Source organism: Corvus brachyrhynchos, unplaced genomic scaffold, assembly GCF_000691975.1.
Source record: "Corvus brachyrhynchos isolate BGI_N302 unplaced genomic scaffold, ASM69197v1 scaffold223, whole genome shotgun sequence".
NCBI lineage: Eukaryota > Metazoa > Chordata > Aves > Passeriformes > Corvidae > Corvus > Corvus brachyrhynchos.
Window position 1 is genome coordinate 3,592,886 of NW_008237174.1, and position 9,401 is coordinate 3,602,286.

Consider the following 9,401-nt stretch of genomic DNA (forward strand, 5'->3'; position numbering starts at 1 on the left):
TCACACCGCGCCGGGGACAGTTCGGTCACACCGGGATGGGCTCGGTCACACCGCGCTGGGGACAGTTCGGTCACGCCGGGATGGGCTCGGTCACGCCGGGATGGGCTCGGTCACACCGCGCTGGGGACGCGGGGCTCCGTTCTTCCAGCAGCCTTAAAGCTAACACTCCACCTGGGGAGGCCAGACTGGCTACAACTCCTCTGCAGCACTGTCCCAGTTCGCGTCTCAGGGACAGGGGTATTGGGATGGGACCGGACCTCAGGAGGGGACAAAGCAGAGCCTGGGCAGAAGCAGAGAAATGAACCTAGAAAGGAAAGGTAACATCCAAAGAAGCTGATTGAGGAGAAGTACCAGAGAAGAGGGGAAGAAAGATTTTATCGGTTTTGCCTCTGCAATTCATCTCCGCTTTTTAGGACACAACTACTCTCCCCACACAAATCTACCAGCTTCTGCATCTTTTGTAGAGGGGTTTCTTCACCTCTAGACAGAGCTCAATTTCTCTTGGGGCAAGTTAAGCATTAGGCCCATCTCCCAAGACCCATCTTCCATGTCAAAAAGCAGCCGAGGCTGCTGGCTCCTCACCACTCCAGTAACATGCCAGTTCCCTCCAGGTCTCCCAGGCAGATCCATAGTGACAAGGCAGGTCTGGGACCAGGCCACAATGTCCGTCTGTGGGTTGGGGTTCAGAACTGACACAGCTGTGACCATGGCTGGAGCTGTCATATAGCTCAGGTCAAGACTGAAGGCTCCAGGGTGAGCAGAAAGAGGCTCCTGAGCCATGGGCAGAGGTGTGGGTGGAGGGCCCAGGGGAGGCTGTTTAGGCTGATTGGGGCCTATTGGTGCCCTCAGGGCCCTGACACACGAGAGACACACACCTGAACTGACTAAAGGCTTGTGGTGACTCCAGAGACCTCACTATGTAGGCAAGGAGGGATCTAACAGAAAACTGCTGAACGAGCATGGGGAGAGATCGTGCTGATGTGCAGTAGCAAGACAGGGCTGTATCAGGATGCTGCCAGGTCTCATCAGTAAAAGCCTGGTTTACCTAAAAACAGCCCTTCTGAAGCCACCAGCCAGAAGGCCATCATGCATAGCTGAGGAGACAAGATGAAGGAACAACATATTTTCAGAATAACTGAAATTGAATCAAAAATTAAATTAAATTAAATTTGATTAAAATCAAACACACTATTTCAGTATTTTACAGTGGCATCTGTGATCCCACAATTATGCAGGGTTTGGAGAAGCAGCTACAAGTTTCCACAGTTTTCAGTTCCTTTTCAAAACTCTGACTCCGTGCATTTGCAGCCTGAAGTTTCAAGACAGCTCAAGCTTCACTGTGCTGGGTTTCCTCAGCCTCAACCCCTCTGGAAAATGTTCCGTGTGCACATTGCATCTCTCCAGATTTTCTCCTTATTCCAAATCGGCAAGTACAAATACAGTAACATTCCATTCTCCTAATGCACACTTACAAGATGTGCTGAAATGTCAGATGCTAAACGGTACAAAAAAGCACTTTTGCACGTTCCTGTTGATGTTCAATGTAACAGAGAAGGCAGAAATTGATTTAACATCTGTTGATTTATTAGATCTGAGTACTCTCCTCCTTTCATCTGGCAGCAGCAGAGCCATTAACATTGCCGCAGCTTCTTCAGAGCTTGCAGCAGAGCACTATACACACCTTGAGAACGGTCCCATTTCTGCAGGATTTTGATCACGTCTCACTCTATCCAAATGAGAGCTGCCGGAGGAGAGGGATTATAGGAAGGTGAACCCGGCAGAGAGGAGTGGGCAGGCAGGTAATGCCCCTGCTGTGGGGAGGAAGCAGGGGTGAGGCTAGAAAGCTTCCTACCGCCGTAGCTATTGTGTCCCTGCTTCCTCTGCCGTACAGGCAGGGAAACCATCGCTGACGCAGCCCTGGGATGGGGCTCACACAGCGGCACTGCAGGGCTCTCCAACCCGATCAGAATCGGCTCTTGACAAGGAGTATTGCTGAGTCATTCCAATGGAAGTGATACAGGGTCGTTCCTCGTGGTTGGTATTGTTTCTCATGCAGCTAAAAACAGCCAGCTGGCAATATTCCTTCTGCACATTTGAATTAGAAAACTCAACTCAGCCAAAAACGTTGAGATAACAAGATTTTTTCCTGCTTCTGGATGGGAAACAATATTTTGACATATTAAGAGACTTCAAAATGAAAAAAAATCAAGGTTTTGTTCTGATAAATTTAATTTTCTCAGGGAGTGGAGGGCCAGGGAATCGCTTTGTTAAAATTTCCCAGTCAGCTTGAAGAATAAGGATATGACCTTGTAGAAGTCAACTGTGACAAGAATATTTTCTCATAACAGAAGACACAACCACTACTTTACTGTGGATCGAGTAATGTGGCTGGTATATTGAACACTGTCCAAAGGAGAAAACATGTATTCAAGTGCATCTTGTCCAAAGCTCCACATAAAGGCAGCACAGGTGAGAGCTCAATGTCCTTGCCCCACCTCTGGTCCTGCCCTGCCCTTCCAAGAAGAGAGTTGGAGCTTTCTTCGAATTAGGGACACAGCTTGCCTCCTCCTAGAGAACATTTAAGAGAGGAATAGCTGTCGCATGCTCTTGCATTGTTAGCACAGCTGGCTGGTGCGTTGGCATTTGTCAAATGTCCTCCAGATTGGCCATTGCTCCCTTCCCTTCCAAGGGCATGGGCACAAATCCACTCTGAGCATCTATCAGGCGGCTACAGCAGCTGTCAAAACCCTTAGGCTGAAATAGTTGTGAGGACAAATTTGTTTGGAATCAAATTAGAACCTCACCATGGGATAAGCATCAGGTTAAGCTGAACCACCTCAGGAGCATCCTTTAAACAAGCAGTCCTCAGTTCTCCTTTTCTGCTGCCAGGAAGCCTCTTGACTTCAGCGAATTACTTCACCCAAATACGCTCATATTTTCCTAATATTGAAATGATAAACTGCCAGAGCAGCTAAATATAGGAACAAAATAAACTAACTGCAGGAGAAATAAAAGCTTATTTTGTGTCTCTTTTGATGTTGTTAGTAATATTTCTTTCCTTTTTCTAAAGTACCTTGCTGAGATGGAAAAAAAAAATCCTAGTTGCCAAATCTGTATTTAATCTGATGTTTCTTTCTATATACTTGTTACATATTCTTTTCTTTTTTTCAGTCAAGGTTCCTATGTAAACGCAAGTTCTCCACAATGTCCCAGACAAAATATATGCTGTATTAGTGGGAGCTAATCTCTTTGGTACTTGAGGAGCAAGTCTCAAGGGATTTTTCTTCAGCAGAAACTCTGTCATACCATGAGCACTAACAAATACTGCAATTCATGTCTCCATACTTTGTGTATAAAATTTAAACTTCTCATAGCTGCATTTCTGGCTGTGATCCCCATGGAGATGTCGCTGACAATTCCCACCTCATGAAGAAGGGAAATGTCCAGCCATAGCTGGGACTTGCGTGGCTCCTGGGGAACGTGCAGCAGCTGAGCAGCCTCTGGTGCTGCCTGGAGCTGCATCTCAGCAGTGCTGGAGCTGCAGTGCCTGATTGCTCCAAAAAAACACTTAGTTCAGGATCAATCCTTCCAGCTGCAGCATTAAACCACTGGTGACCTGAAACCAGGGCATAGCACGAACAGCCCTGCAACATTTGCCTCCCTCTGCCTGTGTTAAATGCAGCTAACTTTTGCCATCTTCTGGAGGAAAGGAAAAAAATTAGGGTACTCAGTCATATTTGTGCTTTATCAAACTTGAGACATTAAGTAATCTAGGTTTTTGCTATTCTTACAAAGATCACTAAGTGTGTAGAATTTTTAAGGAGCTTTTAACTATTTCATCCCCAATTCTCCAATGCGGCTCTGATTCTGCCTCAGACTCTAGAGGCCTCATGTCCATCAGAAAGACTCCCAAGGTACGCATGACATATGTGGGGTTTCCTGACAAGTTCTTTTCAGCATTGCAGCCTGCTGAAAAGAACTGCTCAGTACCAGACCAGTGGTGCATTTCCCCTTGACTGAAACAAAAATCTCCTTCACAGGAGAGCTGCGCTTTCCCGTGGACAGTGAACTCACTTCCTTCTGTTTTGTTTATAGCCCTATGTGAGGTTTTTCCTCTTCCATTTGCTTTTCCAAAAGCAGTAAGACAATAAGACATTGTTAAGTGTTAAACATCCATGTTTCTGTTTCTTGTCTTCGTCACAGGATTATTAGAATGATGAGAAATGAAACAGGGAAATGATATGGGAGAATGGCAAAATTTAGCTCAGATTTTTACACAAACCAGCAGAAAAGACATTCAGAAATAGTCCAGTAATGGCCAGAGGCCATTTTGGTTTTAGAAGAATTACAGATTAACCATGTACTGTTAAGGAACCCGGGATCCATGCTTAAACTAGAACACCTGAAAAAGGTGAACAATGCCAACTGTGACAGGGCATAGGAGTGAAGCACGCAGGTCACTAACAAAATGCTGAAATGCCACTTCCAACAGCACCACGAAATAAAGTATCCATCACTGAACCACAAAATCCTTGGACTCCTCATAAAGTGGCCCTCCCTGGAAGGACAAGGGATAAACACAATCATGGGAGGACCTGAGGACACCTATGGAGAAGAGGAAACTCTCCACAGTGTGCGGGAGAAAACTAAAGGAGTCTGACCTTCCTCACAGCTTGGGGAGAATGTCTAAGGCAAGACAAACTGGAGCTGGAATGGCACACCCAAAACTAGGGATCGGTGCGAGCCCAGGAGCTGGCTGTAAGGGTACAGGCATGAGACATACAGCAACAAACCTATCAGTGGGCAAGAAAGGAAACTTTGCACCATCCTCAACACCCTAAATGTGGTGGGTGCCACAGTTTCACCTCGAGCAAGAGAAGGGCACATGCAGGGACCCTGGGCAGCTTTGAAATGAACCTCGTGTTAAGAAAAGAAGATCCAGAAAATGTGTATTTGGTTTAATGAGGAGAGTCAGCCCAATGCATGGACAGACAGATGCAGGAGGTTTGGGAGCACACCCACTGCAGCAGGCATCAGCAATTGCTTGGGATCCCCAGCTGGCTAGAGAAATGCATGTCACACCCAAGCCAGAAACCTCATCTATTGCCTCTGTCTCCCCAAGACAGCCTTGCTGAAGCCACATGGATGGGCAATCCAGTTTAGCTTGCTGAGTGTGTTATTCCCCCACACAATAACAGAGCACAATTTACTGGCCATGAGCATAAACACTCTCAGTCAAAGATATGCCACTGATGGTCCCAGTAGTGCCCAAGTCAGAGGTAGAAGATGATGATACAGTAAGAAAGGGCCTATCTTAAAGAAGGCAGAGAGATTGTGGTCAATATTTAGCATTGTTGAATTATCAAATAGATAATTTCAAGATCACTCAATGACTCTTTCAGCCCTAAAAAGCATGAAAAGTTATGCTGTTTTACTAGCAGCTTGCATGCACAGGAACAGACAAGGCAAAAACAATGACACTAATTCAACAACAAAACAGTTGATATATTTTGGATCAGTCAGTGCAAAATGAAAATGTTGCCATGAGTATCAACAGGAGGAAACAGCAATTGCAAACAACTGTGATATCTAAGTGGACAGCCCCAAAGTTGGGGGCTGCAGGACAGAGGAGCCAGAACCCCCATTTCCAGCTCTTAGAAGGCAGGACAGAAAAAACCAGCAAACTGAAACAGAAAGTCCTGGCTCACAGCACTGCATGGAAAAAGGCATTACTGCTGCTGGAATTGTGGCAGCGTGGGAAAACTGAGAGTATGGAGAACAGTGGGAGATCCCCAGGAAGACTGAAATTTCTGTGTCATTTTTTGTATGTAATTACATGGACACACACATATATATCTATAACTATGGAAAAAAACCCCTCCCACGCACTTTCAATACGTAAGTAGTAACCTTTATGCTACAGGCTTAGTTTTTCTACAGTAAAAGCTGAGAGATGACACAATAAAGTGTCATTATTTTTCTTGCTGCTCTCCTTCTCTTTCCTATCTCATCTCCATCTTTCATGTTTTTCTTTCTCGTTAATTTCACTTCTTTCTTTCCCCCTTCTATTCCTCACTCTCCCTACCCCCCCATACTAGCATTTCATCCCTCCACTCATTCTTATTCTTTTCCTGCCACTTCTGCTCTTCTGTCTTCTTTCCAGTCATTCATTTCTTTCATACTGAATTAACTCTATCCCCGGTCTATGAATCCTGACAATCTATCTGGTTTTAATTGTTGCATTAAACTTAGCTGGACATTTCAGAGAGCCGTGTACATTTAAACTGAGGACGTTTTCAAAGTCTTCATAATTCAACTTGATTCCACGTATTTGATACAAGAGCCATATGTTTTTGTGGATCACATATTGTTTCGCACATGTGAATACTTACGGAGCAGACCTGGATTCGGGTATCAATTGCTTTTGCTTTCTGAGCTGTCAAGTAATTTTGGGCTGTGTAATAGCATTGATACTTTGAAACATGCAGAGATATTCTCCACACTTCTAAAAATACTCTTTAAATGTAACAAATGAGAGCTCACAATGCTGACTGGGCTGTGCTTGGCACCCTTTCACGGGTGAAAAAGAAGGCCTCACATGCAGCTCCTGGTCAGGGCTGGTAGGGTTTGAGCAGCATCGAGGCCACATTGCTTCTTCATCACCATCAGCCTTGTTAACGGCCTATCACAGATGCTGCCAGTGCTTTTAAGGTTTTTGATTCATCCCAACAGATTCCCTAGAAATGATCAATTAATCTACTGCATCCTCAGAGTGGATCTAGTAGCCTGTACTCAGATAAAACTCCCGGGCCTCATCCTGGTGCCAAGTCTATAAAGAAGGGGAGAAAAGAGGGAGAACATCATAATGGATTCTGGCAAAGGCATGTAAGAATTGACATTTCCTTTTCAGCAGCTAACTCAGTAAACCAAATGTTAAATCCTACCCTAGGTGTGGGTGTCCCTGGCACATCTTTGTATTGAATGTGGGCATCTCCAAGGGGAAGTGGACAGAGACTAGGAATGATCTAAACAGAGGGGAAAAGTTCTCACACTGATTCAATTAGAGCAGTAGATGTTGTAATATAGCTTCAAGGGATAACTCGAAACTTTTGGAGAGTGCTTCCTTTTTTTTTTTCCCTTTTTCTTTCCTTTAGCTGCTGCCACATGGAGCTCATTTCACATTTCAACTATAATGTAAGTGATACAGAAAAACAGTTCTCGCATTGTGTCAGATCCACTGGTGCTGAATCCACAGGCACCCTCCTTCAAGGAGTCTGAGAATACAGCTGCGCTCGGAGGTTTACCTTTTCTACCCTACTCCTGCCACACCTGGGCCTTTTCAGTGGGTAAGTTCTATTTCTGACTGCCAGCCAGAAAATACTGACTGACCACCAGAAAACAATCCATCTCACTCAGTTCTCTGGGAAAAAGCACAAAAGTTAAATCATGACAGGTGTTCTGTACTACAGTGAAGTGAGGCACAGGACAAAGAAAAAAGTGCTATTAACTGACTATGTCAAGAGAAATCCAGACTAACACCATGAGGGTGCACTGACTTCATTACTACTGTGCTGATTTGCACCAGGGAAGCATCAGTCCTGGCAAGTTCTCTGGGAGCAGGGCGCCCTTCAGTCTGTGATAGCCAACAGTCTGGAAACATCACAGGAGTATTTTGACTGGGGGCTCTCAGGAGCTGGGGCTGCTTTGTATGCTGTGGTATTGCAGAAACACCTCAATCTTGCTTGAACAGTAAAACAAATATAACCATAGCTACAAAGATAAACCACAAAAAAATAAAAAATCCCACTCCTGGAATTCCCAATGCAAGGTGAGCACCTTTCTCCCAGAAATAGCCAGCACCTCATCTTCCCACTGCACTGGCTCAAGCTGTGGGTGCTCAGTGAGCCCAGAATTCAGCTCTGCTCTAGTCTTTGTTGGCTCAGAAGTTGAAAGATTAAAGAAAAAACAACCCTAGAAATCAAGGCAGGTAAGTTTGGTCACTGAGGAGAGCTGCTCTAGCTCAGTCCTTCCCACTCAGACTCTCATCCTGGCACATTGACACTGCAACACTGAATGGGACAGTGGCTTCACCACAGCCAGGCTGAGCAGCCAAAGGGGAGAATTTATTTTCAGCCTGTATTTCTGTGTTGGCAACGGATATCACAGCTCATCCTCCAGCTGGGCTGGCTGCTGAGACACAAGGATCGGAGTAATCTTTGTGATTTTCCTCGGCCACTTCAGACCAGGGGCCATGGGGAATCCCCTGCAGTCACACTGCCCCACACAAATCCCCCTGCCCAGCCCCAGTGCAGAACTGAAACAGGGAAAGGCCACTGCCAGGTCACAGTGAGGGAGCTCACAGCAGCACAGAGAATCCAGGACTTCCTTCTGTCTGCAGCATCATTTCACTGGTCCTTACATTTCTCTAGGATCCACTGCACTTCAGTTTCTTTAGCAAACCCTGTTTCTCCTCATACTTTCTAAATAGTCAGTTCTTTTTCAAATAAAGGGCAACAGCTGATCATATAAAGAATATTATAATTCTTGTAGGATCTAATAAATTGTGAGCACCTCAAACTCCGTGACATTGGGAACTACAGAACTTGGTGATTTTGTTGCATAAATGACAAACTGCTGCTATAAACTAGCAACAATCCTATGTCCATGCATTAACAGATGCGAGTAATGTAGGAAAAGGTATATTTCCTTAGCCCATACCCTTTTCTTTTTTTCTCATTTCACATTTTGCAATTACAAATGTCCATGTCTGATCAAGATCAATGGACCACACAGTAATTTTTTTTGCATCTGAGTAGTATAAAACAAAGGTTTACTACCAAAAATGTCAGTAAGTGTGTACACACACATTTTCTGTATTTATAAAGTCTCAGTTGCCAAAGAAGGATTTTATCCTGCATGTACTTACAGGAAAATTTAGCTATGAAGAACCTTCTGGTTCTCCTAACCAAGTGCTGCTTTCCACAACACTTTTTTAAAATTTGTACAGGGCCACACTCCAAAACACAAGAACTCAGAATGATTTGTTACATGAAGGAAATTTTCCTTAAAGGAGAGATCAGCGGTTAAAAATACATAACACCACAGCAATGGCAAAAGCCTGCTGTCAGGAGCGGTGTCTGCAGCCCCCGTGGTAACAGCGAGAGAAGGAGAGCAGCAGCGAAGGGAAAAGAAGAATCCGCGAGGGGAATGGAGCCGGCAAAAGCAGAAATGTGCAACTGCGTATTTGTAGAGCAGGAATTCCCCACATTGCAAGACCGCACGAAGAACGTCCCGCAGGCTGGGAAACACCTCCCGCCCCCGTGGCTCTTCTGGGCGTTTTCTGGCACTCGGACGCTGCTGCGGCGGGAAGCGCGGAGCCCCCGCGGCCGGGGAGACACGGG

General features: G+C 45.2%; 1 long non-coding RNA gene across 1 annotated transcript in view; it reads right to left on the reverse strand.

Moving 5' to 3' along the window:
• Positions 1 to 1,214: 1,214 nt before the first annotated feature.
• The window catches only part of LOC108445346, a 24,868-nt gene continuing 16,681 nt past the window's right edge, over positions 1,215 to 9,401 (reverse strand). Inside the window, exon 3 of the long non-coding RNA XR_001860172.1 lies at positions 1,215 to 6,829. This is a non-coding gene — a long non-coding RNA (uncharacterized LOC108445346). The remainder of the gene's footprint in view (positions 6,830 to 9,401) is intronic.